Here is a 5,998-nt window from a genome sequence, read left to right as displayed (position 1 = left end):
CAGGGTCAACCTCAGTATCAATATCAACCCCAAGGGTATCAACCCCAAGGGTATCAACCTCAAGGGTATCAACCTCAAGGTCAAGGTCAACCCCAGTATCCATATTTACCTCAAGGTTATCAACCTCAAGGTCAATACTCGAGTCAAGGTTATCAACCACCTCAAGGTCAGTCATATGTTCAAGGTATGGGAACTGTACCTTTCAATTATCAATCCTATCCTCAATCCGGTTATGGATCTCAGTATCCTCAACCTGTTACGGGTCAATACCCCGGAATGATAGTGTGGGATCCATCACAGGGTCAACAGGTGTTGCAGCCAAGTATACAGTTGGTACCTCAAGCTGGACAACCCGTAGTTTCTGGTCCACCCCAGCAACCGCAACCTGTCCAGTCAAATGTTCAAACTTCTGTAACTTCGGTAGTTACTCAGCCGCCAATTGCACCTAGTACTCCATCTCAAACGGCTGCTGCAACTACCGCTACATCTGTCACGCTTACTTCTGGAGTATCGACAGCTCCGGTTTCTACTGTCTCTGCAACCACTCCTCAGACATCTTTACCGTTGTCTGGATCTACGATTCAAACCACGGTCCAGATGCCTATAGGTCAGCCTGGTATAAGTACGGTTGTCACTACTCAACCTCAATTTGTTCATCAACCGTACCAGGGACAGTACCAACATGGGCAAGCTGTCCAACAGCCGGTTTACCAGTATCAACCGTATCCTGGGTACACTTATCAACAACCTCAACAACCCCAGTACGGTCCGGTTAATCCTGGTTTTCCAGGAGGATATAATATCCCTAATGCGACTCCTGTTCCTAGTTATCCTGGATATCCTCCTCCTGGGACTGGTCTTGTGACCCAGAGTTTTAGAGATCCTAACCGGCAATTACCGTTTATCGCAACTTTGGATTTACCAGACTTGACGCGCCTAACGAACGATCCAATTCAATATCTTTCGTTCTGGCCGCCAATGCCAAATAAGTTGCCCAGTGATATACCCAAGTTCGAAGGTAAGTCTGGAGAGGATCCGTCCAATCATGTGATGACTTACCACCTCTGGTGTGCTTCAAATTCTATCTCGGATGATTCGATCCGCTTACGTCTTTTCCAGCGTACACTCATTGGTCTCGCGGCCAAGTGGTACATTGAGTTACCACGGGCCTCTTTTTACAATTTCAGCCAGTTAGCTACCTCGTTCTTAACTCACTTTCAGTTGCCGGTCAGATACGATAACGGCACGGAGTTATTAACTTCACTAAAACAATCAACGTCCACGTATATTTCTGATCACATTCATGAGTGGAGACGTCGAAGAAGGTTAGTGAAAGTTTTTATTCCGGACCAAATCTTAGCTGAATGGTTTGTTAAATCATTATTACCGAAGATTACTGAAGATGTAGCTAAGGCCGGAGTAGTTACTGAGGAGCAAGTCATTGCTCAGGCGCAGTACCTTGACTTAGTTTATACTCAGTCGGGTACGTTACACGAGAAGATTCCAGATCTTCCAAAATCGAATCAAATCGCTGCTGCTCCTTCGGGATCTCATGCCGCTGATGGTATGATTGGTATCGTGAATACAAAGAGTAAGAAGAAGTCTTCCAAGGCTTCAACTACTCCTATAATCACTTTGCCCGATTCCCCGACAGGAGAGTCTTCTCCTGAACTTTCCGCCGATATTCACGCTGTAGAGTCATCTACGGCCAAATCAAAAAACGGTGGAAAGAAGAAAGGAAAGAAGAAGGCTAAAGCAGACAAGGCTCCGAAGGAGAAAACAGAAAATTCGGAAACCAATGACGAAAAGCGCAAACCTCGATATCCTTGTCTTATTTGTGAAGAGGATCATTTTACAAGAGATTGCCCTCATCGGGCCGAGGTTGTGAAAATAGTCAAAGGTTCTCCCACTCCTGCTGTGTTAAAAAATCCATTTCCAGAGCAGGAGAATAAGATGATAGGTTCTTCCTCGACTGCCAGTGAAGAACCCATTTTGATGATGTCTCATGTGAGGATTGCGACTCGATCGCAAGATTATGGTAGTAAGAATCCTGTTGATGGTAAGGAAGCAGAATCTTCTCATTCTAATCCATCAACCTCAGCTCCTGGTTCCGATCCACTACAGATCGAAAAACCTAACCCGGACTTAGTAATCAAACCGCCCGCCAAGGGTGTACTTCGAAGGTCTGCTTTCAATCCACATGCGAGAGCGGCCCAGAATTACAACATTGTTGAGGACTTAGCTGTTTCACCCTCAGCAATGTCGGCTTTAGAAGTGCTGCAATCATGCCCAGCACAACGAAAATTACTTTTGTCGGCTATCGGAGCTGTTGATGTTCAGGACCCGAATCTGATAATCTTCGATCTAGAAAATAGTACACCGCGTCTACCCCATCAAATGGCTTTCCAAATTCCAGTGATAGTCAAAAACAGGCCTATTCATCGGACTGTGATTGATGAGGGAGCTTCTACGTGTATTATGTCGATTCAATGTTGGAGATCGCTTGGTTCTCCTTCGTTGAACCAATCCCCGACCATCCTTAAGGCCTTTGATGGCCGTGGGTTCCGTCCGTTTGGTATTCTACAGGAATTGCCTATAGGGGTAGAAGGTAAAACCGTTAGTCTGGATGTGGAAGTGGTTGATGCCCCTCTAGACTACAACCTTCTTTTGGGTCGAAGTTGGTCATATGCTATGACAGCGGTCGTTTCATCGGTCTTCAGAGTAATAAAGTTTCCACATAACGGTAAGATCGTGACAATTGATCAGCTGACATACTTTTCATCCGACCCAGCCTCTTCAGAGAGTATCCAGCATGTCGGTAAGACGACAATCCCTTATAGGGACGTTGGCGTAGGTTTAGTTAAAGATTCCGGTTTACTGGGAACTTTTCCTTTCCCTCCAATCAACGCAGACCCTTCATTTGCATCAATTCATATGATTACATCAGACAACATTATTTATGATGATCCTTGGATTGTCCCATCTGAATCTGAGATAGACTCATTCGGTGATGCTATGCCTTTGAGTCCATATGAAATTGCTTATGAAGCCGTCATGTCTTTTACCGACTCGCGTTCAACCCAAATCGACCAAATGAATGTGGTCAGTGAAGAATCACTTTTCACATCAACCTTAGAACGGATAGCGTTTCCCGAAGTCGTGTCATCTGACGAACAACTTCGCGAAATCCTAAGTGTAGACGATCTACCATGGGAAGATCTCCATCACAGATCTTCGTTTTTACCTAAGGATGATGCTTTTGAAAATGATTTTTCATCTATCTTTACCGCTGAATATGTCAAAGACGCTCAGAATCCAACGAAACATTCTGATTCAGAGTTGAATTTAGGGAATATTTCTCGCACTATTCCCATTGATATTTCAGTGAAGCCCGGAATTGAGGAAAACATTCATATAGGTGCCTCATGTACAGAAGATGAAATCCAAACTTACAAGGCCCTATTCCAAGAATTCCGCGATGTGTTTGCCTGGTCTTACGAGGAAATGCCGGGAATCGATCCTGCCATTGTTGTTCATGAAATAAAGACCTACCCGGACGCTAAACCCGTCCGGCAACGGTTGCGTCAGATTCACCCTCGGAAAGCGGCTGCGATTAAAGCAGAAGTCGAGAAGCTGTTGAAAGCAGGTTTCATTTATCCAATCCCGTTAACGGATTGGGTATCGAATATTGTTCCGGTCAACAAGAAACAAGGAACAATAAGAATCTGTATCGACTATAGGGATATAAATCGAGCTTGTCCAAAAGACAACTATCCTACGCCTTATATCGATCAAATTATTGATGATTGTGCCGGAAGTGAAATGTTTTCCTTTATGGATGGTTTTTCGGGCTATAATCAAATCAATATTCTACCTGCCGACCAACCAAAAACGGCATTCATTTGTCCATGGGGGACATTTGCTTATTGCAAATTACCTTTTGGGCTTAAGAATGCCGGGGCCACTTTTCAACGGGCGATGTCTTACGCATTTCATGACATCAAGCACATTGTGCAACCGTACCTCGATGATTTGCCTGCTCATTCTTTACATCGAGCTGATCACCTTGTCCACTTACGAGCAATCTTTATGAGGTGTAGGCATTATCGAATTCGGTTGAATCCCCACAAGTGTGTGTTCTGTATAGAGACGGGTCGATTGCTGGGATTTGTTGTTTCAAAAGCCGGCATTCGCGTCGATCCCTCGAAGGTCGAAGCTATCATCAAATTGCCTCCTCCTTCGAGTTTGCGCCAACTCCAAAGTTTGCAAGGGAAAGCGAACTTTTTACGCCGATTCATTCCAAATTACGCCGAGGTCACTAAAGGTTTTACACGGTTGTTGAAACAGAACGCTCAATTCCTTTGGGACGAGATTGCCCAACAATCTTTTGATGCACTTAAGCACGCGTTGACCCATGCACCGTTGTTGCATCCTCCCAACTACAACCAGGACTACTTCTTATACCTCGCAGCTTCGCATTCCACCATTGGAATGGTGTTAGTTCAAGAAGATGAATTCGGAGCGGAACATGTGATATATTATCTTAGTAGGACATTAAACCCCACTGAGCTAAAATATTCGCATGTGGAGAAATTGGCCCTGGCAGCCGTTCAAGCTGTCCAGCGTTTTCGTCACTACATTCTTCTCCGTAAAACTACAGTTATTTCGGATTGCAACCCTATGATTTATATTTTGACAAAACAACTGCTAGGGGGCAAGTACTCTAAATGGATCGTTATCCTGCAAGAGTTCGACTTGGAGTTTGAGAAGTCCAAGTCTAAGAAATCCTTAGTTTTTGCGGAATTGATGTGTGATTTCCCGCGTGCTGACACAGAAACTGTGGCAGAGGAGTCCATTGCGGACGAATCTTTGTTTCTTATCAGTACTTTAGATCCGTGGTACGGGGATATAATCATCTATCTCCAAACCCAAACCTTTCGGCCTGAAGCTTCAAATGCGGAACGTCGAAAAATTCGGTTTCAATCCCAGCAATACAAGATTATTGGAGATACACTTTATCGCCGGGGGGCAGACTTAGTTTTTCGACGTTGTTTAACTCACGAAGAGGCTGAGAGGGTTTTGAATGATTGTCACTCTGGAGCATGTGGCGGTCATATGTCTGGGTATGCCACAGCTCAGAAGGTGTTGCGCGCTGGCTATTTCTGGCTGTCCATGTTTAAGATTGTATCATTGCGGTCCGAAAATGCCACAACTGTCAAGTGTTTGATCGCAAGATGCGCGCACCACCTGCTCCTCTCCATCCTATAATTGCCGTTGGTCCTTTCGCCAAATGGGGTATCGATTTTATTACTTGTAACCCTCACTCGGCGGGGGGCATGCGTATATCATCCTCGCGGTTGATTATTTTACTAAATGGGCCGAGGCGATGCCTACATTCGACGCAAGCGGCAAAACAGCTGCAGTTTTCGTATTCAATCACATTATAACTAGGTTTGGTGTCCCACAAGCAATCATCACTGACCATGGGAGCCATTTTCGAAACATCATGATGACTGAGCTTACAAGCCAGCTTGGTTTGCGCCACGATAGCTCTACTCCTTATTATCCGCAAGCCAACGGTTTGGTTGAGTCTATCAACAAAGTTCTGGTTATCATGATCCGACGAACCATTGGTATTCATCGGTCGAATTGGCACAACATGTTATTTTCAGCGCTATGGGCATACCGAACTTCAGTGAAAACTTCAACAGGGTTCACTCCTTTCCAGCTAGTTTATGGCTTGGAAGCTGTGTTACCCATTGAATGCGAAATCCCATCACTTCAAATGGCTGTCGAATTACTCCCAGCTACTTCCGAAGAGGAGAAACGTTTATTATACTTAGCTCAATTAGATGAGACTCGACGTGACGCTGCATTGGCAATCGAGACTCACGCGAAGCGAATGAAAGCTCAGTATGATAGAAATGTGACCCCTCGGAGTTTTTCGGAGGGAGACCTAGTGCTGTTATATGATCAAGCTAACGATAAGCTAGGTGCT

This window comes from Pinus tabuliformis, chromosome 9, assembly GCF_031772625.1.
Source record: "Pinus tabuliformis cultivar Carrire ecotype Pingquan chromosome 9, CPIR1, whole genome shotgun sequence".
In the NCBI taxonomy this organism is placed as follows: domain Eukaryota; kingdom Viridiplantae; phylum Streptophyta; class Pinopsida; order Pinales; family Pinaceae; genus Pinus; species Pinus tabuliformis.
This window is presented reverse-complemented; position numbering follows the sequence as displayed.